Genomic DNA, 26,405 nt, shown 5'->3' with positions numbered 1-26,405 from the left:
TTACTGAAAGCATGGGATACGTATGAGATTCAGGAGGAATTTTGAGGCTGCTAAGGAACTAATATGAGTAGGACCTCATGTGATGCACTGTATTGTGATGTTTAATCTTTCCTTGATATATTTTTAGTATGACGGCTATTGGAGATTCAGGATCAGGAGTCAGAATTGGTGGCCATGATGGGTCAGGATTGACAGAGGACCGAGTTAGGAGATCATTCGTGAGGAAGTTGTTTCTTTTGTTCGGGGACAGATACCGGAGCTGGTTGGGCCTGTCGAGGCCGCTATGATGGAGTGCTTCGATTACAGATATGCTACACTTTTCGAGGTTTCTGTTCCTACAGCCACCACGGTTGTTTCTTCCATTGGGGCTCGAGGAGAGAGAGATTTCCAATATCAGGACTTCGATCGTATGATGCCCCCAGAGTTTGATGGGATCTCGGACCCGATTATGGAGATAAGATGGTTGTCTGATGTGGAGGGTTGTTTCTTCACGTGTTCTTGTCCGGATGACCAGAAGGTCAAGTGCGCCCTGAACCTTCTCAGGTTGGGGGAAAGGGATTGGTGGAGACTGGTGACTAGTTCTTATACTCCTGAGCAGAGGGTCGCGATGACTTTGGAGCAGTTCTCGGAGATGTTCCGTGCAAGGTATGTTCCCATGGTAGAGAGGGAGAGACTAGCCCAGGAGTACGTGGATCTGAGACAGACGACCGAGTCAGTGACAAAGATCACCAAGATGTTCACTGAGAGGGCTTTGTTCAATTCTGAGTTCGCTGCTTCAGAGCAGGCTCAGATGACTTGGTACTTGAGCATGCTCAAGACAGATATTCGGCAGTTCGTGTCTACCCAGTGCTATGGTTCTCTCGCTGAGCTTCAGGATGCCGCAAGGAGGCGAGAGATTAAGAAAAAGACCCATGCGAGGGAGCAGAATCAGGCTCCGGATCAGCCCCACCCTGCAGCGAAGCGGTGCAAGTCTGTCGTCCAGAGTTCGGGATCAGTTGGAGGGAAGCGCAGATCTATTGCATTTCGCAGGTGTGGAGGGGATGGTCATTTTGAAAGAGACTGCAGGCAGAGTACGCGAGTTTGTTTTCATTGCGGTCAGGAAGGCCACGTCAGAGCTCATTTTCCTTTTCTCAGTGAGGTTTTTGATCCTACACCCTTAGCTTGGCAGTTACCCGATGGTCGTCAGGGCACCGCCAAGGTCCCGAGGACCGAGATTTGAGTTGGCAGTTCTTCTATTTAGCAATTGTGGTAGTATTGGGACTTATCTGTAATTTTTGTTTGTGTTTCAAGATTCAGTTGTAATTTTGGATGATCATTTAAATGGAATTATCTTATTAGCTCTATTCTAATTGAATTTTTTATTATGAATGGATTAATTATCTTTCTCCTCGATTATATGTGTATTGGAATTTGTGAATGTAGTGTGGGTTCAGATTCTCATGTGTAAGTGGATATCGATAGTTGGGGTCAAGTGGTGGAGTTCAAGTTGGTCTTTGTATCTAAAGATTTAGAAGTTGTTAGACTTGAGCATATCTCAAGTAGGGGAGAGCGGAACCTCGCAGCAGGAAAACTTTGTGTCAAGTTCAGTTCTCAGATGGATTTCTCTAAGTCCCAGATTTATGCACAACTGTTAATCTACTGGTTTCGCGGCAATATCATCGTCAGCTGTTGTACTTTCCTTTCGATTCGTATTAGTCTTGGTTGTGATCACATCTATAGGGCGCTTATGCTTAGACCCTAAGCTATGAGGAGCTCAGGTTGAGGGTTGCTTGTCTGTTGTCGTCTGATCGGGGGTGATCCCGAGTGTTGGTTATGGATAGCTTAGTTGGGATGTCGGAGCTGAGCAGGAGTGTGGTCTAGTATAGTATGTGATCAATTAGTCTTATTGTGGTGACGCCCTTGGTGCCGGATTAGCATGTCAGCTATTGTCCGAGAACCCTGGGACCGATCGATTCCGCGGATTTTCGTTCATTCTAGTTGTTGTGGGGGAGTGCTTCATGTAGTATAAGCGAGAACTGATTTCGAGGACGAATCTAATTTAAGTGGGGGAGAATTGTAACATTTCATATAAAATAAAATTAAATTAAATTAAATTAAATAAAATAAATAGCAAACCCTAAAATCCCAAGATGTATTCTTATATTTTTATTCTGGCCATAAATTGTAATTTATCGGGATGTTCGCCATGGGGGTTTAGAAGTTTATAATTTATGATTTCTGGGGTTAATTGGTAACATATGGACTTGTGTTGAAAAGATTTTAGGAAGCAAGGGTTGTTTGGTAAATATCATATTTAAATTGAAATGGATTTTGATGGCAGGGGCTAAACTGTTAAGATGGATTTAAGTTTGGAGGAAGACGGGATTTAAACATAGCTCCCCCTCCCCTCGTTTTCTTTCATGGAACCGAAACCCTAAACTTATCTTTCATAAAGAGCAGCCGCCACACGGTATACTCCAGCCGCCACCACCCGATTATCTTGCTTTTCCAATCAACCGAGACCACTGGCGGACCCTTGCTGGCGGCGAAATCGTAAGCAATTGAACACCACCATTGTTGCTGATTTTGCTAACGACGAAGGCGAGATCTGCGAGCCGAGATCATGCTAGTGGGGGAGATCGGGAAATACAAAGTCGTGGCCGCCTCTGTTGCTACCAACGAAGGTGAATATTGACATGTGGACGCCATATTTGTGGGCAATCGAAAGATCGTGGTTGCATCCGCTATTGTCTTCATCCGGTAATGGTGCAACTCGCTACCCTTCCTCCCTCTTTGTTTCTGTCGTAGCTACTTCGCACCCGTCGTTGTCGCCGCTCCGGCAGCTGTCCCGTCGCCAGCATTCTTTCGGCAGTCACATGCCACCGTGAGTGAGTGGCGGCGTTGTGTGTGATTCTACATGTGGGTGTATGTGTTGCAGTGTACATCGGCGTGTGTGTGTTTCTTGGCCAGAAAACCGAAGAAAACTCCCACCACTGCCATGAGGTGGTGGCTGCCACCTGTTGCCGCCGTCTGCCACCATCTTGGTGGTTGTATTGGACATTTTGTATTCTTTTGGTGCTAGTGTGTGTGTGTGTGTAAATAATGTAGGAACTTTTATGTGTTCTTGGTTGTTGAATTTATCACTCGAAACCGCCGTCGTGTGTAGGTGGCTGCCGCCTCCGACCACCACTACCCGAGGTGGCAGTGGGTGGTGCCTGACTTATTAGACAATAAATTACCTAAACATCTAACGTTAGACTGAGTGGCACGCGTTTGGGTTCGAACCCCTAATTAGGGTTTAGAAACCCCTAATGTCAAGAAAACTCTAATTTTGGAGTTGGTCGGGACACGCGTTAAAACTGTTAATTAAACTTTAAATAATACTTAATAATACCCTACAATTAAATTAATGCAATATTGAAATTAATGAATGAAGTCCTTAATGGGTTAAGTGTTCTTACTTAACCCTAATCGTCATTTTATGTGAAACCCTAATCGTCATTACATGTGGGTTAGTCACTGTTGCAAGTGACTATAACATGTGATCGAGTATTGACTCAAGTATCTTCTATGTGGGTGATTGGAAGTGAGTTGAAGCTGGTAGAGCCCTTCATTGCTATAGTGGATATCTACGCGCATATTGAGGGGAGTTTCGCCTCACTATAACCTTGGGTCGAAGGCACCAATGTCGGCCCACTAGTTTTGGTTATCTGTTAGTAGAGGGATACCTTACGGACTGTATATGGTCCTGTAGGATAGACTGAGGACTCTTTATCCAAGCTCTCTTACATGTTCCTCGTTTGGTTGTGGTTCTAGAGTGGGATCAACTGTCCGGGTGACTATCTCACCTCTGAGTATATACTGCCATGCATTCCTCGGATTGTTGACATTGAGTATGTTGCTATGATGTAGTGGTCTGTTAGATCTGTGTTCTAGTATCGAGTATCCTGCTATGCTGCTGTGATTTGTTAGATTTGTGTTCTGGTATCGAGTATGCTGCTATGATGTAGTGATTTGTTAGATCTGTCTCCTACTATTGAGTACGTTGCTTCATGGTAATAATCTGTAGAATTGTATGTTATATGTGCTTGCTGGTTATCATCTATGAAGTTCCATTTGGTACTGTTGGTGGTCATGTAGGATAGTCTGAGAACTCTTGGTCTAGGCTCTCTTGCATGTTCCTTGTTTGGTAGTGGCTCTAGATTAGGATCATATGTTCAGGTGGCTATCACACATCTGGTTACATATGGTTACGCATTCTATGGGGGTTAGCTGGTAGCGAGACTGTATGCTGTGAGAGGATTAGTAGGCAATAGGGAGTTGTATGATTGTTGTTTGCATATGTTATGTGCCTACTTGATCATGATTTTTTATATGTCAACATATTGTGTTTGGTTTGGGTTGAGGCAGTCCTACTTTGTGCGGTAGGCCAAGATACCCGGTGCGGACCGGCTGTAAGTCGTAGGCACGAAGGCTCGCGGAGAGCGGTAAGGTTGAGGCGGTAGGCCAACGAACTCAGTGTATTCCAGCCCGATGGCTGATTGGGCCTGTTGTATATTGGCATTCCCATCTAGGGTATTCCATCCCGAGGATGACTGGACCCAAAGGTTGACTGGGCCTGGGGTATTCCAACCCGATGGTTGACTAGACCCGACATGTTTGATTGTATATGTGATCAGTTTATATGGTGGTATTTTGGGGGAAACTCGCTAAGCTTTATGCTTATTTAGTTGTTTATTGTTTCAGGTATCATTAGTGTCTATGGGAAGGCGAAGGCGGGATAGTACACACGCATCAGCAGCATTGAGGATTCCGCATTTTCTATAAAACTCTGATTTTAAACAAATGTAATTTGGAATAAACAGTTTTCTTAATAATGGATTTATAAATTGGAAAGTTTTCACTTTAATAAAAATGAAAATTTTTTGTTATGAAAATAGGACGTTACAGGGTGCCTCCGCTCATATGACCAACTCACTTGTCAACCTTGATTCTTCCTCTACCTTCACTGGAAAAGAACAGTTGGTTTTGGCCAATGGTAATTTTTTACCCGTCACACATATTGGTAAATCTACTTTACCCAATAATATTGAACTACTGGATGTACTTGTGGTACCCCATCTCACAAAGAATCTTCTTTCTATTAGCAAACTAACGATTGATTCTAAAGTAGATGTTCTTTTGTCTAACACATACTCATCTATTCAGAATCGTAGCACCAAGGAGATCCTGGCAAAAGGAAAAATGTGATAATGGGCTTTATATTCTTGAGCGGGGTCAACGAGCATTTTTGGCAGCTTTGAAAAATAAACGGAACTGTGCTTCCTTTGTAACTTGGCATAGTAGATTAGGGCGTGTCGCATCTGATACTCTCATGTTTTTTGAATAAATTTGGTTCCTTATAAGTTACATCTGTTTTACCAAGACCGGATATTTGCACTTTTTGTCAGCTCTCCAAGAGAAAACGTTTGCCTTTTAATGAAAACTTTAAACAATCTATGCATGTTTTAGATTTAATACATTGTGATCTATGGGGTCCCGCACATATCTTGTCCACTGATGGTTTCCTTTATTATTTCATTTTTGTGGATGATCATTCGCGATTCACCTAGTTTTATCATCTCAAACGCAAATCATAATTTTCTACAATCTTGAGGACTTTTCTCACATTTGTTCAAACTCAGTTTTCCTGCAAGGTTATGTTGGTAATTTTATATCACTAATATTATTTAAGTTTAATGGGCTTAATTTGTTGATCAATGTCACTTTGACAATTATCGAACAAATTAGTATGGTGCGAAGTGCACCTTTGTTTGATTTTGTCATTGTGGAAAGTATACTGTTATTTAGGGGTGAAGCCCTGATGCCCCTGGGAACGGGGTCCAAGGGGCAGAGCCCCTGGCTGGGAGTTTTAAGATCCATTTATAGACCCGGTTTTCTGTCTCAGAATTTCGTATATTTTGTAAAACACCCAGTTTTGTGATCCATTTATAGACCCGGTTTTATGTTAGTTTGTGATAGGTAATATGACAATTTTTAGACAGGAAGTTGTTTTCATGTAACTACCATATGGCAATTTTAAGACAGGAAGTTAGTTTCTGTTATATGATCAATTTCAGATTCATTTTGGGTACAGATTTCATAACATCTTCTTCATTCTCCATTCTAAAAAAAACAGTGAGTTTCATTCGATTAGAGATTTTGAGTGTACCCTCGAAATGCTTTAATCTGAAAGTATTTCACAAGTCTCACTGATCCAAGTTTATTTATATACCGTTTTTCTAACAAATATTAAAGTATTCTGTTATAATGGCAAGTGGTGATTTTGTGAAGGATATGACAATCAAGTTTAACAAATTGAACAAGTTTGATGGACAAGAATTTCGTAGATGGCAGAAGAAGATGCACTTTCTCCTTACCACTCTGAAAGTGGTGTATGTTCTAATTACACCCATGCCAGTCTTACTAGAATCTGTTGAAGATGAACCTTTGGAGGCAACAAGAAGGAGATCAAAGTGGGAAAATGATGATTACATATGTCGTGGTCATATTCGTAATGGTATGTCTGATTATTTGTTTTATATCTATCAAAATTTTGAATCTGCAAAAGAACTGTGGGATTCTCTTGAGTCCAAGTACATAGTTGAAGATGCTTCTAGCAAGAAGTTTCTCGTTAGTAACTTTATAGGTTACAAGATGATTGACTCTAAGCCTGTTATGGAACAATGCCATGAAATGTTAAGGATTCTGGGACAGTTTGCTCAACACAATCTGAAAATGGATGAAGCCATTTTTGTGGTTGTGATCATTGACAAACTGCCCCCTTCCTGGAAGGATTTTAAACACAATCTGAAACATAACAAAGAGGAATTGACTTTTATTCAACTTTGCCATTTGCGGATTGAAGAGTCCTTAAGGACTCAAGAACATGATTATAATCCTAAAGGCAAGAACCAAGTTGTTTCCTCTTCTGTGAACATGGTGGAAGGAGAAAGTTCAAAGAATCCCAAGAAGTCTAATGGAAAAAGGAAGTTCAAAGGAAAGGATGACAAGTCTTCCAACAAGAATGCTAAGTTAGTTTGTTGGAATTGTAACAAACCGTTTCACTTCAAGAAATATTGTCGTCTTCGTAAAGTGAACAAGGATGGTGTTGGACCAAGTGGATCCAAGGATCTAGAAAGGCAACAAGGTCACATTTCTATTTCCATGCAGACTTCTAAATATGTTTAGAATTATATTTCTATGATTTCTAAAGCATTTTATGTGCAGGATAATGATGTTGCATGGTGGGTTGCTTCGGGAGCAACAAGCCATATATGTAAAGATCTTCGCTGGTTCAAGGAATGCCAACCAATTGAAGATGGATCTGTGGTGAAAATGGGAAATGTTGCAACTGAACCAATCAAGGGTTTAGGATCTGTTTTACTTTACTTTACTTCTAGAAAGTGTTTATGTCTGAACAATGTTTTATATGTACCAAGGATTCGAAAGAATCTTGTGTCTGAAATTGTTTTAAATAATTGTGGTTACAAACAAGTATTAGAAAGTGACAAGTATATCTTGTCAAGACATGGTTCTTTTATGGGATTTGGATATGTATGCAGTGGAATGATTAGACATAATATTAATTATCCTTTTATTGAAAATTCTGTTTGCATGACTTCTACTAGTACTAGCAATAATTTTAATAAATTTAAATTATGGCATGCTAGACTAGGACACATTCATTACAAGAGATTAAAAGACATGTCTAAAATGAGTTTAATTCCTACTTTTGATTTGCAAAATAATGAAAAATGTAAAACATGCATGTTAACTAAAATTACAAGACAACCTTTCAAAGATGTTGTTAGGGAAAGCAAGGTGTTGGAACTTATACATAGTGATTTATGTGATTTCCATGCAACATCATCCCTTGGAAAAAAAGTATGTTGTTTGATGATGCATCTAGATATTGTTATGTCTATTTGCTACATTCCAAAGATGAAGCTCTTGATAAATTTAAGATTTATAAACAAGAGGTTGCAATTCATAAAAATGAATTAAAAAAAGTTTTACGTACTGATAGAGGTGGTGAGTATTATGATCCGGTTTATTTTGAATCAACTGGAATAATACATCAAACCACGACTCCTTATACACCAGAACAACATGGTGTAGCTAAAAGGAAAAATATGACTTTAAAAGAAATGGTTAATTCCATGTTGTCCTATTCAGGTTTAATGAAGGTTTCTAGGGTGAGGCTACGTTAACTGCATGTTATATTTTGAATAAAACTCCACACAAAAGGAGTAAGAATACTTTTGGGTTTTGAGCACTATAACACTCCTATCGTGCACATGCAACCCTAAATGCTTTGGATCTATGTTTTCTCTAATTATACATGCATATTTTCAATTTTCCAAAGCATATATCCTAACTAGCATACAAATTGTCAAATGAACAATACAACTAGTTAGATAACTTACCTCTTAAAAGGACTTGTAGTTCTTGACCTTTGAAAGCTTGAGCACCCCAAGTGTGATGCCTCTAATGGTTCACAAACACCAATATGAAAGAGGAGGCTTGAGAGAATAAGTTACTTGAACAAAATCAATATCACTCTCCAAGAATGTTGTAGCAACCGATTTTGGTCATGAGGGTGTGCTTTTGTAGTGTAGCAAATGCTAGGGTTACACCTTGTAAACCCTAATGACCTTTCATATTACTTAGGCTCCATGGGTTAACCTCCATGGAATATAAATGTTGGCTTAGCCCACCCAAATAACCATAGATCATTAGCCCACACTATAAGAATAATTGATTTACACAATCAATCCCCATATATTTAATTAGTCTCTTTTGATCACAAAATTAATTCCAAATTAATTTTTGATCAATACTAATAAATAATATAATTTCATATTAATATATTATACTTGTAATATATTAATAAATCATAAACAACCTTATTCTCAAAAGTCCATACTATCAAATTGCACTGGTGAAGTCAACCCAAAAGGACCATGCTACAATCGGGTCAAGTACATCCCAGTTATAGTTATGGGCTTATACACCAAATCCAACAGTCTCCCACTTGGATAAGTCTAATAATTATAGCTGCCAATGCGACTTCAGGATCCGACTTAACAATCGTAAGCTTTAAAAAGCCGTTGTCGAACTCTGATATAGTCAGTGACGCGTCCTTCAGATAAGGGATCATATACTCCTCTGTTCTCAAAATATCTATGCGGACAAATACAGGGAACATAGTCATACTTATTGTCGTGCAATTTGTTTCCCGATTTCCGATTTGTCTGACATAGAACATAACTGAACACATCAATTTAGTTCTGACCGGGCCCGACACATAGTCAAAAGAGAATCATTGAGGGGCCTAATATATCGCTTTTAATCCTCTTAGGATAAAAGGAACGGATAAACTTCGACATTATATGCTTGTACTAACTACTCATCAAATCATGCACAACGACACGTTTTATAACATCAAATTACTGATGCGTTTTCATGCCATCAATGCACAACCAACTCGTAGTCAACAACTCATATATCTTGGTTTGAAGATTATATGATATTATCGTCTCACAATTACTCGTGATAAATTCCATGAAGTAATTCAGGTGAGCGCGGGTTGAATCCAATACTCAAATCTTATTCAGGAGCAGTCATGAATGGTGTAGCAAACTTTTGCTATGTCTAACTCCTTAGACAATCTACAAGCCAACTAATGACAGTCTTCTTTCATACTTACTTCCAACGTATGATCGACTGTGGATAGTTTGAACAATTCTTATTATTCTGGAAGTCAAAACATGCAAAGTGAAACAATAGTAAATAATTGACACAAGACGGTAACTTTACTTATAAATAAAACTCCTTTTATTTAATCATCAAATGTCAATTACAATTTAGCTATTACAAGTTTCGATTTATCTAATTACTAAAACTAATTTCGTCCGTTAGCCCAACGCCCCTTGCATGCTGCAAGTGCTTAACCCTAGTCAGTCCCTTTGTAAAGGGATCTGCTGGGTTGTCTTCTGACGATATCCTCTTCACCACGAGGTGTCCTTCTTCTACTTGATGTCTTATGAAGTGGTACTTTCTGTCGATATGCCTGGATCTACCATGATCTCTCGGTTCCTTGGTTAAGGCAACCGCCCCTTCATTATCGCAGAAAATTTTGACAGGCTCCTTTATGGATGGAATGACTCCAAGGTCTCCGATGAAGTTTTTCAACCATATCACCTCCTTCGCCGCTTCGCTTGCTGCTATGTACTCTAATTCACACGTTGAATAAGCTACAGTCTCCTTCTTGGAACTTTTCCATGTTACTGCTCCTCCATTCAGGGTAAACACCCAGGCCGACTGAGAGCGGAAATTATCTCTGTCGGTTTGAAAGCTGGTGTCACTATACCCTGTCACTCTCAAGTCATCACTCCCACCGAGGGTAAGGACCCAATCCTTAGTCCTCCGCAGGTACTTAAGAATGTTCTTAACTACAGTCCAATGAGCTTTACCAGGATTCCCTTGATATCTGCTGACCATGCTCAAAGCAAAGGCCACATCAGGGCGAGTACAAGTCATAGCATACATGATCGACCCAACTGCGGAAGCATATGGTATGTGACTCATCTCTGCTATCTCAGCCTCTGTACTCAGACTCTGAGTCTTACTCAGTTTGGTATTGCTCTGCGTCGGTAAGTCACCTTTCTTGGAATCCTGCATGTTGAATGTTTTCAACACCTTATCCAAGTAGGTACTTTGACTAAGTCCAATTAGTCTCTTACTCCTGTCTATCAATATCCTTATCCCAAGAATATAGGCAGCTTCTCCGAGGTCCTTCATAGCGAAACACTTCCCAAGCCAGGACTTAGCCTCCTGCAAGGTTGGGATGTCGTTTCCTATGAGCAGTATGTCATCTACATACAATACCAGAAAGCTCACTATACTCCCACTAGCTTTGACATATACACAAGACTCATCCTCTCTTCTCGAAAATCCAAACTCTTTGACTTTCTCATCAAAACAAAGATTCCATCTGTGAGATGCTTGTTTCAATCTATAAATGGATTTCTCAAGCTTACACACTCTATTAGGGTACTTTGCATTGACAAAACCCTTTGGCTGACTCATGTAAACATCTTCAACCAACTTTCCATTAAGGAAAGCGGTTTTGACATCCATTTTCCATATTTCATAATCATGAAATGCAGTTATGGCCAACATAACCCTTATAGATTTAATCTTCGCTACTGGTGAGAAGGTCTCATCATAGTCAACTCTCGGAGTTTGAGTAAAGCCCTTCGCAACCAGTCGCGCTTTATATGTGTATACTTTCCCATCCATTCCGGTCTTCTTCTTGAATATCCATTTACACCCGACTGTCTTACGACCCGGTACATTGTCAACCAAGTTCCAAACTTGATTGTCATACTTGGATTGAATCTCGCTGTCCATAGCCACTTTCCATTTTGCAGACTCAGGGCCTGCCATGGATTCCTTGTAGTTATTAGGTTCATCCAAATTTACCAGTGTGCTATTACTGATAAATGTATCACCTTCAGCAGTAATATGGAAACCATAAAACTCAGGTGTATTTCTAACTCTACTGGAACGCCTCAGAGGTAAGGACTCGTCAATTGGTTCAACTGGAGTTTCCTCCTCAGGTTGAGCGCTAGTGTTTGAGGTTCCTTCACCGTTTGACTCTTGAAGCTCTTCAAGGTCAATTTGCCTCCCACTGTCCCCTTGTCATATGAGTTCTCTCTCACGAAAGACTCATATCCTCGCAACGAAGACAACATTATCACTCGGTCTATAGAAGAGATATCCAAAGGACTTTTGTAGGTAGCCGATGAAAATACATCGCTCACTCCGAGGTTCGAGCTTGTCGTGAGTTTCTTTTCTCACAAAAGCCTCGTAACCCCAAACTTTGATGTGGTCTAATGTGGGAACTTTCCATGTCCACATCTCGTAAGGTGTTTTGGAAACCTTTTTGGTAGAGACTAGATTAAGGATATGGGCGGCAGTCTCTAAGGCATACCCCCAGAATGAGATAGGTAACGAAGTTTGACTCATCATGGAACGAACCACGTGTAGCAAGGTTCGATTGTGCCTTTCAGCCACACCATTAAGTTGTGATGTCCTTGGTGGCGTCAATTGTGAAACAATTCCACATTCCTTAAGATAGTCTAGGAACTCGATACTAAGATACTCTCCTCCTCGATCGGATCGCAGCATCTTTATCTTCCTGCCCAATTGATTCTCCACTTCTTGCTTAAACTCCTTGAACATTTCAAAAGTTTCCGACTTATGCTTGATTAAACAAATATACCCATATCTACTATAATCATCAGTAAAAGTCACATAGAAGCGGTTATCATCCCTTGTGGCAATTCTGAATGGTCCACACACATCAGTGTGTAAGAGATCCAACAGACCTTCACCCATTTCACAAGTGCCAGTAAAGGGTGACTTGGTCATCTTTCCAAGTAAACAAGATTCGCAAGTGTCATCCGACTTCAAGTCGAACGAATCCAAGACTCGATCCTTTTGGAGTTGGGCTATGTGCTTCTTGTTGACATGTCCAACACGACAATGCCACAAGCATGCCTTGTCCAAATCATTGGACGAATCAATATTCAACACATTGTTTCCTAAGTTATCTACAACCATCACAGTTTCATATATACCATTGCAAGGTAATGCTTCAAAATAAAAAACACCATTACAATAAGCATAAATACCACCATTTTCATTATTAAAAGAAAAGGTAAAACCTTGTTTATACAAACTGTGAAAGGAAATAATATTTATCGCCATATCGGCCGAGTAACAAAAATTATTCAAATCTAAATTTAAACCATTACTAAGCAATAAAGAATAAACTCCAATCTTGGTCACAAACGACACTTTCCTATTTCCCATGATTAAGTTTATCTTCCCGTGCTCCACATCCCTACTTCTTTTTAGTCCCTACGAATCAGAACAAATGTGAATACCACAACCTGTATCAAGGACCCAAGAATTAGCATGTGATGAGTTATTAGATTGAATAGTGTAAATACCTGCAAAGGAGGGCTTGATCTTGCCATCCTTTATGTCCTGCAAGTATTTGGGGAAGCTTCGTTTCCAGTGCCCTTTTTCATGACAGTGGAAGCACTCTGCATCCTTCAGATTGGAAGAGGGATTAGCAGAACCAACTTTGGTCCCACTTGAAGAAGATCCATCAAGAAACTTTCCCTTGCGGCTCTTGGAGGGAGCCTTCCTCTTCTTTCCCTTCCCATGTCCAATTGCCAGAACAGGGGCAAAAGTAGTTGTAGGAGTAGACACAACCGACTTGCCTTTCAAGTTGCTTTCTACAGTTCTTAGAAGGCCTTGAGGCTTTCTATGAGTAACCTCCTCCTTGTTCATATGATAAGTCATGCGAAACTGATCATAACAAGAAGGTAAAGAGTGTAGAATAATATCTATGGCCAACTCTTCATCAAAATTGATATTCAATTTAAGCAATCGGTCCACAAATCCCAGCATCTTTTGCAAGTGGGTCGTGATGGGTTCACCATCCTTCATTTTGGTTGTGATCATGGAGGCAATGATCTCATACCTCTCCTGTCGTGCACTTAGATGGTATCTTTCCATCAAATCTTGATACATTTCAAAAGGATAGTAGTCCTCATAGGACTTCTGCAGCTCAGCAGTCATGGTAGCAAACGTTAGACACGACACCTTTGTCGCATCCCTCTGAGTAGTATGTTCAGCGATTTGTTCGGGAGTAGCACTGGTGACATCAATCTCCTTAAGCTCTTTATCTAGGACATATTATTTGTCCTCATAGCGAATAGCCATACAGATGTTTCGAATCCATTCATTGAAGTTCGAGCCATAGAAAATGACCCTCCCACATAGATTCATGAGGGAGAAAGAGCCTGAAGGGATTGGGTTGGAAGCATTGTTGGGGATTGACATCTGAAAGAAGAAGAACAAAGTTTAGATTAGATGATAATCCTTAATATTACACCCAAATGAAATATTAAGGCGAGGACCCAACACAATATTCTACAATTGAGAAAAGGGATGCCGTAATCCAATTGTAAAATATTTGAAGGTAGGTAAATGACAATTTACCAATTTCCACCATGAAAACGAAATAGATTATTAAGTTTTAGTTGGATTGAAATTCCTAGATCCTTTGAGATTCATTGAACTTTTCAATGGCATGTTTAAATCTCGATTGTGCCCTTCAATTTTGTGACTGGGATGCCGAGGATCACAAACAAGGTGTGAATAACCATGCAAATTAACTTGGTACACTCAATGTTACAAATCACCTAATCAATGTGCCGTTTAACCACACACGCTCCATTGATCTATGATTAACATCAAGTTACCCTTTGCCACACATTGTCGGTCCCAGATTAGTGTGTCGGTTAACCACACACGCTCCACTAACGACTTAACAAGGTGCAAAGTGTAATTTCATGGATTAGCACCATTTTCACATTTTACTAAAGTAACTAAGATTGGGAATTTAATAAAAGTTTAGTTACTTTATATTTATCATTATACTTTTAACGAAAATTAATGTCCTATCCTACCCGTTCGGCTAATGACCCTCCACCAGTCAAGGAAGCGGTGGGTGAGAGTGGACACCCATTAAACTACCATTTTATAGGCAGTAACCTTATACCCCCCCCCCCCCTTACAGACCGGCTTCGTGAATGAGGCCTACTAACGGTAAGACTGACTTGTCTTATATATATATATATATATATATATATATATATATATATATATATATAATTAAACTTATAATATTATAAAGTATAAGGGTTGAATTTTAACTTTTAAAACTCTCGAGTTTGGAATTAAAGTTACATTAGTGAGACTTTACAAATTCCAAAACTTGAGGGCAAGTTTTGAAACTTTTTCAAAACTCTTGGTATTCATAACTTATGAGTTTAATGCAATTTTAAAGATGAGACCTTTCATTTTCCATAACTTGAGGACAAGTTATGGATGTCATTAAAATTCATTTAGATCAATTTTCCAACTAAAATATCACATAATTCATGATTGATCTAACTAAACTCATAAACAAGATAATTCCAAGTCAACAATTTACAAGCAACTTTGTTTATCACATAAAACAACAATTTTATCAAAACTTTGACAATTATCTTGTGGTTGGATGAGTACAAGCACGACCAAATCAGAAAAAAAAACATTTTAATGATCCAAAACAGTTTGTGGTAGTGTTCCTAATCAAATCCAGACCAAGAAACCCGAAATTATGCAAATAGAGACTGCAATTCGTCGAGTGCATGAACTGACTCGTCGAGTTGCTCTGTTACTGAGTGGACTCGTCGAGTCAGTTCATGGACTCGGCGAGTTCACCAGTCAGAGGCCAGAAAATTGACTTTTTCAGCATTTGAAAAATTAGCAAGCATCAAATATAATAGAAAACAATCCTAGACTCTAATACCATTGTTGGGTTTTGAGCACTATAACACTCCTATGGTGCACATGCAACCCTAAATGCTTTGGATCTATGTTTTCTCTAATTATACATGCATATTTTCAATTTTCCAAAGCATATATCCTAACTAGCATACAAATTGTCAAATGAACAATACAACTAGTTAGATAACTTACCTCTTAGAAGGACTTGTAGTTCTTGACCTTTGAAAGCTTGAGAACCCCAAGTGTGATGCCTCTAATGGTTCGCAAACACAATTATGCAAGAGGAGGCTTGAGATAATAAGTTACTTGCACAAAATCAATATCATTCTCCAAGAATGTTGTGGCAACCGATTTTGGTCATGAGGGTGTGCTTTTATAGTGTAGCAAATGTTAGGGTTACACCTTGTAAACCCTAATGACCTTTCATATTACTTAGGCTCCATGGGTTAACCTCCATGGACTATCCATGTTGGTTTAGCCCACCAAAATAACCATGGATCATTAGCGCACACTATAAGAATCATTGATTTACACAATCAATCCCCGTATATTTAATTAGTCTCTTTTGATCACAAAACTAATTCCAAATTAATTCTTGATCAATACTAATTAAATAATATGATTTCATATTAATATATTATACTTTTAATATATTAATAAATCATAAATAACTTTATTCTCAAAAGTCTATCCTATCAAATTGCACTGGAGAAGGCAATCCAAAAGGACCATGTTACAATCGGGTCAAGTACATCCCAGTTATAGTTATGGGCTTAGACACCAAATCCAACAAATACTCCCTATGAACTTTGGTGTAAAAAGGTACCAAATTTTACTTATCTCAAAGTTTGAGGTTGTCGAGCAGTTGTGAGGCTCGCTGAACCCAAAAGGAAATCATTGGGTGAAAGAGGTATAGATTGTATCTTTATTGGATATGTTGAGTTTTCCAAAGCTTATAGATTCTATGTTTTAGAATCTAATGACTCTGTGTATGTGAACATTTCTATAGACTCAAGAGATGTTGTCTTTTATGAAGAAAGATTTACATCTATACCTAGACCAAGGGACATGATTCAATAGTCTTTCAGCAAGAACACAACTCAAGCTGAAGATGCTTCTGGTGGTACAAGTTCTGTGCCTGAACTTAGAAAGAGTACTAGAGCTAGAAAAGCTAAATCTTTTGGATCTGATTTTCAACTATATTTATTTGAAGAAATAAGGGATGAGACTGTGTCTCAACATCAATATTGTTTTAATATTGAGGAGGATCCAAAGACTTTTAGTGAAGCTTTGGCTTCTAGGGATGTTCATTTCTGGTAAGAGGCAATTCATGATGAAATTGATTCTATAATGCATAAAAATACTTGGGTATTGTCTGATTTACCTCCTGGTTGCAAGGCATTAGGTTGTAAATGGATCCTCAAAAGGAAAATGAAGGTGGATGGCACAATTGATAAATATAAATCCAGATTAGTTCACCAAGGCTTTAGACAAAAGGAAGGCATTTATTTCTTTGATATTTATGCTCCAAAATTTTCACTATTAGATTACTATTAGCTCTTACAGCTATACGTAATCTTGTGATTTACCGAATGGATGTGAAAACTACATTCTTGAATGGTGACTTAGATGAGGAAATATACATGAAACAACCTTAAGGGTTTGTGATGCCTGGAAATGAACACAAAGTGTGCAAGTTGAAGAAATCATTATATGGTTTGAAACAAGCACCAAAACAATGGCATCAAAAATTTGATGATGTTGTCTTGTCTAATGGTTTTGCATTAAACCAAGCTGACAAGTGTGTATATAGCAAATTTGATACTTCTGGTAAAGGAGTTATGATTTGTCTATATGTAGATGATATGTTGATTTTTGGTACTGATTTAGAAGAAGTTGATAAAACCAAGAAATTCTTATCATCTAGTTTTGAAATGAAAGACCTGGGGGAGGCTGGGGTAATTCTTGGTATAAGAATTAAACAAGGAAACAATGGGATTTCAATTTCTCAATCTCATTACATTGAGAAGATATTGAAAAAGTTTAATTTTGAGAATTGTTCTCCTGTTAGCACTCCTATAGATCCAAGTCTTAAGCTTCTACCTAATAAAGGATCTCCAGTGTCTCAACTAGAATACTCAAGGGCTATTGGTTGTCTAATGTATGCCATGATTAGTATTAGGCTTGATATTATAGCATATGATGTTGGAAGGCTTAGTAGATATACTAGTAATCCTAGTTCACATCATTGGCAAGCTGTGAGTAGAGTATTCAAGTATTTGAAAGGGACCATAAATTATGGTTTAACTTATAGTGGATATCCTTCTGTTTTGGAAGGTTATTCTGATGTCAACTGGATTAACAACTTAGAGGATCACTCCTCTACAAGTGGTTGGGTGTTTCTTTTTGGAGGAGGTGTCATTTCTTGGGCATCCAAAAAACAGACTTGTATTACGAACTCAACCATGGAATCTGAGTTTGTTGCATTGTCTGCTGCTGGTAAAGAAGATGAGTGGCAAAGGGATTTGATTTATGAAATTCCACTCTGGCCAAAACCGATATCTACTATTTCTATCAGGTAAGATAGTGATGCAACCTTGGATAAGGCTTATAGTCAATTGTATAATGGGAACTCTAGACATTTAGGTGTTAGACATAGCATGATTCGTGAGCTCATCATGACCGGTGTGATATCTGTGGAGTTTGTAAGAACTCAGTTGAATTTAGCCACTCATCTAACCAATGGGTTAGCAAGAGATATTGTGCACAAGGCGGCTGTAGGGATGGGTTTCAAGTCCACTTAAAATATTTTATATTGAGATACCTAATTCCCATCTAATGTAGTATTAGATGTTGAATTTAATGTGGAAAGCTTGATATTTGAAGATTGGAACACATTTTTATTATCATCCCAAGGTATGTGTTCAGTACTTCAAGTTAAGGAGGTTGAAATTTTATTTCTTAATAGTTCTTTGAAAAATTGCATTTGCAGGTGCAAGAACTAAAGAACTACCTATATAAGCATGAATTTTAGCTGCTTCAAGAAGTTGGGACTTGGCTTTGATATGCTTATTGAAGGATGGGACACAAGCTAGTAAAATATAGTGTCAAGTTAGAAATTTGAGAATGAAAAATGTTGTGTATATTATCTTCATGTATTCACTTAGAATAGAAAGGGTTCAATCCTTTGTGACACCCTGATATTCGAATATTTGGAATGAATAATATACTAATGTTAAATTCAACCGTCACAATATTTCATTTATGAATAACTTTGTTGTTGTTATGATTTTATTTTAAGTTAATCAAGATTACACTTAAATGGGGGAGGTTTGTTGGTGATTTTATATCACTAATATTATTTAAGTGTAATGGTATTAATTTGTTGATCAATGTCACTTTGACAATTATCGAACAAATTAGTATGGTGCGGAGTGCACATTTGTTTGATTTTGTCATTATTGAAAGTATACTGCTATTTAGGGGCGAAGCCTCTGACCTGACGGGGTCTGGGGGCAGCGCCCCTTGGAGCGGGGTCCAAGGGGCAGAGCCGGTTTTTTGTTAGTTTGTGACAGGTAATATGACCGTTTTTGGACAGGAAGTTGTTTTACTGTAACTACCATATGGCAGTTTTAAGACATGAAGTTAGTTTCTGTTATATGATCAATTTCGGATTCATTTTGGGTACAGAATTCATAACATCTTCTTCATTCTCCATTCTAGAAAAAACAGTGAGTTTCATCCGATTAGAGATTTTGAGTGTACCCTCGAAATGCTTTGATCTGAAAGTGTTTCACAACTCTCACTGATCCAAGTTTATCTATATCCCATTTTTCTAACAGGTTAAAATTTTCCAAAGCGAGGGAGGTACTGATTTTTTAAATCATTGTGTTGGAGAAATTTTATCCAGTAATGGTACTCGCCATCGTGTATCGTGTCCCTATACACCGCAACAAAACGGCAGGGCCGAACGCAAGCACATACACATTACAGATCCCGATTTGGCTATGTTATTTAATTCTCATGCCCCAGCTTCCCTGTGGGTCGATGCGTTTAGCTCAGCGATTTATGTCATCAATCGACTTCCGTCTAGAATTCTACAACACAAAAGTCCCTTTGATGTGTTGGATTAGTGTCTAAGTCCAAAACTATAATTGGTATGTACTTGACCCGACCCGACATGGTCTATTTGGGTTGCACTTCACGGGGACAATTTATATGGATAAAATTATGAGAAAAGGATATTTATGATTTATTAATATATTATAAGTTCTAATATATTAATATGAAATCATATTATTTAATTAGTATTGATCAAGAATTAATTTGGAATTAATTTAGTGATCAAAAGAGACTAGTTAAATATGGACTCATATAGTATGGGCTAATGTTATTTAGGATGGGATAAGACTATATGGAAGTCCATGGATAGTCCATGGAGCTTTTAACCCATGGATCCTAAGTAATGTGGAAAGTCATGGGTATTAGGGTTTACCCTAATCATGCATACTATATAAAGGAGTCTTTGGCTCATAAAATTGGCACAAGTGTGTGTGTGTAAGAAGCTTGGCCGATTTTGTGAAGCAACTCTCTCTCTCTCTTTCTCTCTCAAGTCTTCCAAGTTGTTGATGGTGATTTGTGATTCCACTTGAGGCATTCACATTATTTGTGCTAGGCTCTTAAAGCTCCAAGTAATCAACTACAAGAAAAGGTATGTATTCTATCTAGTTTTGTTATGCAAATACATATGATTATATGCTAGTTAGGGTAATACCTTGGAAACTTCAAGTTTACATGTATAATAGAGAAAACATAGATCCAAGGTATTTAGGGTTGCATGAACACCTTAGGAGTGTTAGAATGCTCAAAACCTATCAGTGGTATCAGAGCCTAGGCTTGGTTTTCAATTATACTTGATGCAATTGCTAAAAAAAATCGAAAAACTGGCTTTCTGGAATCGCCGAGTCCATAAGTAAATTCATCCTACTCGTCGAGTAGGTTCATACACTCGACGAGTGGGAGGCCAAGAGTGCAGCTTTTCGACTTTTAAGGCTGGAATTGGACTAGAATCATTACCCTAAGCTGTTTTTGAACTTATAAACATGTTTTTGATGTGGTAATGATCATTCTAATCCAATTCAAAAGATAATGGTCAAAAGTTTCATGTTTTGTGTTAGTTTAATGGTTAGGCTAATTACATGAAAATTGTTTGATTTGAATTGTATTGTTCATATGAGTTTAATCTAGATCATAGTTTTTCTTGACATGTTTGTTTGCTTATTAGATGATCTAAATGGCCTTTAATGGATTCCATAACTTGTCCTCAAGTTATGGAAAACCAAAAGTCTTTCTTGTTAATGAGTCTTTAAAAGTCATGAGTTATGTTTTTGAAGAGTTTTTCCCATAAATTGTTTTATGACATCCATAACTTGTCCTCAAGTTATGGATTTTCAAGAGTCTTGCCAATAAAATCCATATTAAACTCATGTGTTATAGATTCCAAAAGTTTTTGAATTGTTCAAAATTTGCCCTCAAGTTTTGGAATTTGTAAAGTTACCCCTCCATGTATACTTTAATTCCAACCCTTAGAATTTTAATAGTTTAAAATTCAACCCTTATACTATTATAATATTATAGGTTTAATATTTATATATATGTATAAGAATAAAGTCAGTCTTACCGTTAGTAGGCCTCATTCACGAAGCTAGTTTATAAGGGGGTATAAGGTTACTGCCTATAAAATGGCAGTTTAATGGGTGTCCACTCTCACCCACCGCTTCCTTGACTGGTGGAGGGTCGTTAGCCGAACGGGTAGGACAGGACATTAATTCTCCCTTCATTAAAAGTATAATGATAAATACTAAGTAACTAAACACTTATAAATTCCCAATCTTAGTTACTTAGGAAAATGTGAATATGGTGCTAACCCATGAAATTGCACTTTGCACCTTGTTAAGTCGTTAGTGGAGCGTGTGTGGTTAACTGGCACACTAATCTGGGACTGACAATGTGTGGCAAAGGGTAGCTTGATGTTAATCATAGATCAATGAAGCGTGTGTGGTTAACCGGCACATTGATTAGGTGGTTGTAACATTAAGTGTACCAAGTCAATTTGCATGGTTATTCACTCCTTGTTTGTGATCCTTAGCATCCCAGTCACAAACTTGAAGGGCACAATCGAGATTTAAACATGCCATTGAATAGTTCAATGAATCTCAAAGGATCTAGGAGTTTCAATCTGATTAAAACTTATTGAACAATTTCGTTTTTTATGGTGGAAATTGGTAAATCGTCATTTACCTACCTTCAAATATTTTGTAGCTTGGATTACGGCATCCCTCTTCCAAGTTATAAAATATTGTATTGGATCCTAGCCTTAATATTTCATATTGGGTGTTATATTAAGGATTTAAATCAACTTAACTTGAAATTCTCCCTAATAGATGTCTATTTCAGACAACTATGGTCTTCCCAAATCTTTAGGAACAAGCTTCCTAGTGAAGATGATATCCCACATGGCAATCAAGGTGAAAGATTGATCCCTTTGTTGTGCATTAATGGGACTGGAAATCATACTTCACTTCCTCCACCTCTTCCAATTATTCTCCCTATTCCACAAGTTTCAAGAATTGAAAAGTTCAAGGTTACTCAATCCCTATTGGCAAGTAAAGTCTATATGTGCTCGGGTCTTGGAGATCTAGTCACACATTCACAGGCCGGGAGAGTTGGGTGTCGAAGTCTCGAGGAAGCTGGCTGTTGACTGCGTTCTTTAGTCACTTCCTGATGACAGATCACGACATGACTCTTATCGATCTTACATATTTGCTTGTTGCTGCTGAATCAGCAATGATTTGGAGCACTGGTAAAGAAAATTTGATTTGAAGGTCCACTTCCCAAACTTCCATGGACATTTACAACGGTAACATTCGAAGTCCAGAAAAGCTTTCTCTTCCCAATGGAAATGGATCGGCCATGGTCAAGTCGTTTGACCCAATGGTAAAGAAAAATGCTAAGTCTGAGATAGTCTCGTGTACCATTTCCAAAGAGTCCATATGTTTCTTTTGCCAAGAGAAGGGGCATTGTAAGCGAAGCTGCCCTGCCTACGTGAGATATCTAAAAGATAGTAAAGTCAAAAAGTTTGACTCTACTTCAGGTAAAGTCCACTATCTAACTCTATTAAGTTCATGTTTGGAGATTCTTAATACATGATATAATGAAATTACATTTTGATGTTTTGAAGAATCAAGGAAAAGTAAGGAAGCTCAAAGAAATAGTAAGCTGATTCTGATCGCGAACATATGGATTTAGATCGCATGGTTCGGTGATCAGAATTTTGAGTTGTTGCTTAAGAGTTACGATATATTGCTTAGGAATAGATAACAACATGTTTTTTCATATGTTTTTACATTGTAAGGATAAGTTTTTCCGCAAGTTTTAAAATAAAAGAAAAGTTCTGATTTTATTTAATTTAAGTATCCTTACAATGGCATTAGTGGAAATTTGTTGTTTATATGATTCCATTGATAGCAATATTGTAAAATGGATTTGATTCTTTCATTTGTGGTAGTGTCATAATTTACCAAATAAGGAAATATTCTCATCACCTAAGTTTCAGTTGGATAGAAACCTGGAATCATGCAGCTTGTATTGTATGATGAATGAGAATTTTCATCTTTGGGAAATTAAGACTAATTCCTTGTTCACATGTAAATGTGAATCGAGTGAAGGACTAAAGGATTGGGTACACTTGGTTGTGCGCTGGTCAAGTCCACCACAAGGAATGACAAGATTATTCGTTATGATTTACTAAAGTTTAGTAAATATGGTTATGATTACAAGTTTAAGTGTAATTCTGAAACATTAGAAAAGTTTCAATGCAAGGCAGAACGAATGAGAAGAATCAAATTAGGAAGAAAGATAAAAGTTTCTCCAATCTGAAGAGATGGGAGAGTACTTTAGTATCTTGGTTTATGATTATCTTAGTGATTATGAAACTATATCACAATTGATCCTCTAAGGACATCTTAGTGCATTTTTATGGCTAGAGGAATCGTGAATTGTTGAAATGTTTAAATCAAAAGATCAATCATACTTCATTCCAAAATCAAATCTTAGGATCATACTCCAAGATTGAGCCTTGAGTGACATAATCTTAAAAAGGTTTAAAACACTTGTGAAATGTAGAGTAAAATGTTTTCTACTCTGGTACATTTGAAATTGGTAAGTTGTGATGTTTTGGATAAAATAAAGACCAACTAAGACCAATTGTGTGAAGTGTTTAACTTGATAAGAATCCGCACTAACTATTGAATATTTGTTTTGTCAAGGAATGGTTCTTGACAAAGAAAATATTATATGTCAAGAGGTCAGTGGGAGTCTTAAAAGATCTTGAGATAGTTTCAAGAACTAATAAAGAGTATTGTTAATCACTAGCCCACGACTTGAGGTTTGTAACCTATCGTGTTGACATATTCTTATTTATGTGTCTATTCCAGTTAAAAGTTGACTATGCTTGTGAGTTATATGAGTTCTCAATCGTTTGCATAACAACCTAGAAGCAATGGTAGGCCCTTGAGCTGCCAGGAGGCAAGAAATTAAGATTAAACAAGTTCAGTTCATATGAGTTTGGATTTGTCACTAACCTTGTCTTGTGATTATGGTTATGACAAATTTACATGGATAGGAACACATACACCATAAAAATCTAAGTGTCATAAGGTTTCTCTCCGATTCATGAAAATGATGGTGAGGAAACGCTTTCACTAAATAGATTTTAAGTAGATAGCAGTTGTAATATTTGCATTCTCAAAGTCGTTAGTGGAGCGTGTGTGGTTAACCGACACACTAACATGGACTTGTGAGAAATGGCAAAAAGGTCTAAACATTATGATTACGGCATCCCTCTTCATAATTGTTTAGACACACAGGTAAGCTATCTACGGAAAGGTCTATGATTTTGATAAAGCTTTATCAAAGCATCTCGTATCAGAAATCTGAACTTTGGTAAGAAAGTCAATATAGTATTGATTTCTAGAAGTCCAAATGATTTCTGGGTACATGTCAAAGCTAGTGGGAGCATGATTATTTTGTTAAGTGCTAGCAATATCAATTATAGAAAACAATAGTTTCAAATTTGCAAAGTTGTAGGGTTTGAAAAGTTGTTTTGCTATAATTAAGGGAGAGGAAATTATACTTCATTCCAATTCTAAAAGCTTAGATTGACATTTTAATCAAATTTAGTCAAGTATATATATGAATGTTATGTTGGAATGGTTCAACATAAGGAAATTCTATATATGGGAACATTATTTGCGTTCTAAAATTTGATTAGATGAAATTATACTTCATTCCAATTCTAAAAGCTTAGATTGAGATTTTAATCAAATTTAGTCAAGTATATATATGAATGTTATGTTGGAATGGTTCAACATAAGGAAATTATATATATGGGAACATTATTTGCGTTCTAAAATTCGATTATGATTACGGCATCCCTCTTCATACTCCGAATTGTGAGAACATAAAATTTAGTCAAGTATATATATGAATGTTATGTTGGAATGGTTCAACATAAGGAAAATCTATATATGGGAACATTATTTGCTTTCTAAAATTCGATTATGATTACGGCATCCCTCTTCATAGTCTGAATTGTGAGAACATGGAAAATAGAAAAATTATAGCAAAAGACTGGTCTAGTATCATGTTTTTATATGAGACATTATGAATCGTATCCCATATGCTTCGGGTATAGGATCGATTACATATGCTATAATATTTCCATGTGTTCTGAATTTTCCAAATGTCTAGGGCATTAAGAGGGAAAAGGACCAGAACTGAATATGACTAAAATGATTAAGCAATTGTCGAGGACAATCTGAGGCTTACCAAAGATTGGTTGCTCATAGACACTTGGAAGTATAGTGTAAATTTTTGAAGGACCATATTGACATATTCTGAAAAGAGGCAACTCTTGGTCAGAAGTGATAGTCAAAATGGGAATATGGAAATGTTTCCATAGGTGGAAGTTGTTCATTAAATCGGTGTAAGATTAGAAAAACTTAATGCAAGAAGGATGTTGAAAGGAATGTACTTTGAATATGAGACTTCGTTTCCATGGAATTGCTCTCCATTGGAATACTTTTTAATGTCTGTTGCCAAGTCTTTGTGACTTTTGTGCATAGTCATTACAAGAGGATCAATGCATATAAGTTTAGAATCTAACAGATTTCCGAAAATGGTAAGAATTTGGTATTCTTACATTTATCATAAGAATTTGGAGTTGTGAAATGAGCATCATTGAAATGTTTTCAATTGATCTATTCCACAAAGAAAGGATCATAGACAAACATAGTGTGCATGCTTGGAACATGGCATAACGATTGTTATAATTCAAGTATAAAGTTGATTATTCGAAACATTATACAATGAATAATGAGTAATCAATATGGTGATTAAATAAAAGGTGTTTTATTTACTCTCAAACGTTTTGGGGCCATATAGGATTAGTATTATTCTTGTGTTTCACTTTGCATGTTTTGACTTCCCGAATAACTAAGTTTATTCAAACTCTCCACAGTCAATCATACTTTGGAAGTAGGTATGAATCAATACTGTCATGAATTGGGCTTGAAGATGTCTAAGGTGTTTAGACATAGCAAAAGTTGCTGCAACATTCATGAGTGCTCCTGGAATAAGATTCGAGTATTGGATTAAACCCACGCTTATTTGAATTACTTCATGGATTTTATCACGAGTGATCATGAGACGATAATATCTTATATTCTTCAAACCTAAAGATATGAATTGTTGACTATGAGTCGGTTTTTCATTGATTGTACGAAAACGCATCAGTAACTTGATGTTATAAAATGTGCCTTTGTGTATGATTCAACAAGTAGTTAGTACAAGCATATGAGTCAAAGTTTATCCATTCCTTTTACCCTTGGAGGGATAAAAGCGATATC

General features: G+C 37.4%; 1 long non-coding RNA gene across 2 annotated transcripts; it reads left to right on the top strand.

Annotated features, from left to right (window-relative positions):
- Nucleotides 1-2,368: 2,368 nt before the first annotated feature.
- On the top strand, nucleotides 2,369-5,476 carry LOC145129270 (uncharacterized). Of its 2 annotated transcripts, none has more exons than XR_013717423.1 (4): nucleotides 2,369-2,739; nucleotides 4,726-4,826; nucleotides 4,920-5,017; nucleotides 5,188-5,476. It is a non-coding gene; the product is annotated as an uncharacterized LOC145129270 (long non-coding RNA). The 2 variants fall into 2 exon arrangements; XR_013717422.1 differs by having other exon boundaries at nucleotides 4,920-5,044.
- The last annotated feature ends 20,929 nt before the right edge of the window (nucleotides 5,477-26,405 follow it).

Source organism: Lactuca virosa, chromosome 8 (assembly GCF_052849685.1).
Source record: "Lactuca virosa cultivar CGN04683 chromosome 8, Lactuca_virosa_CGN04683_v6, whole genome shotgun sequence".
Classification (NCBI taxonomy): Eukaryota; Viridiplantae; Streptophyta; class Magnoliopsida; order Asterales; family Asteraceae; genus Lactuca; species Lactuca virosa.
This window is presented reverse-complemented; position numbering and strand designations above follow the sequence as displayed.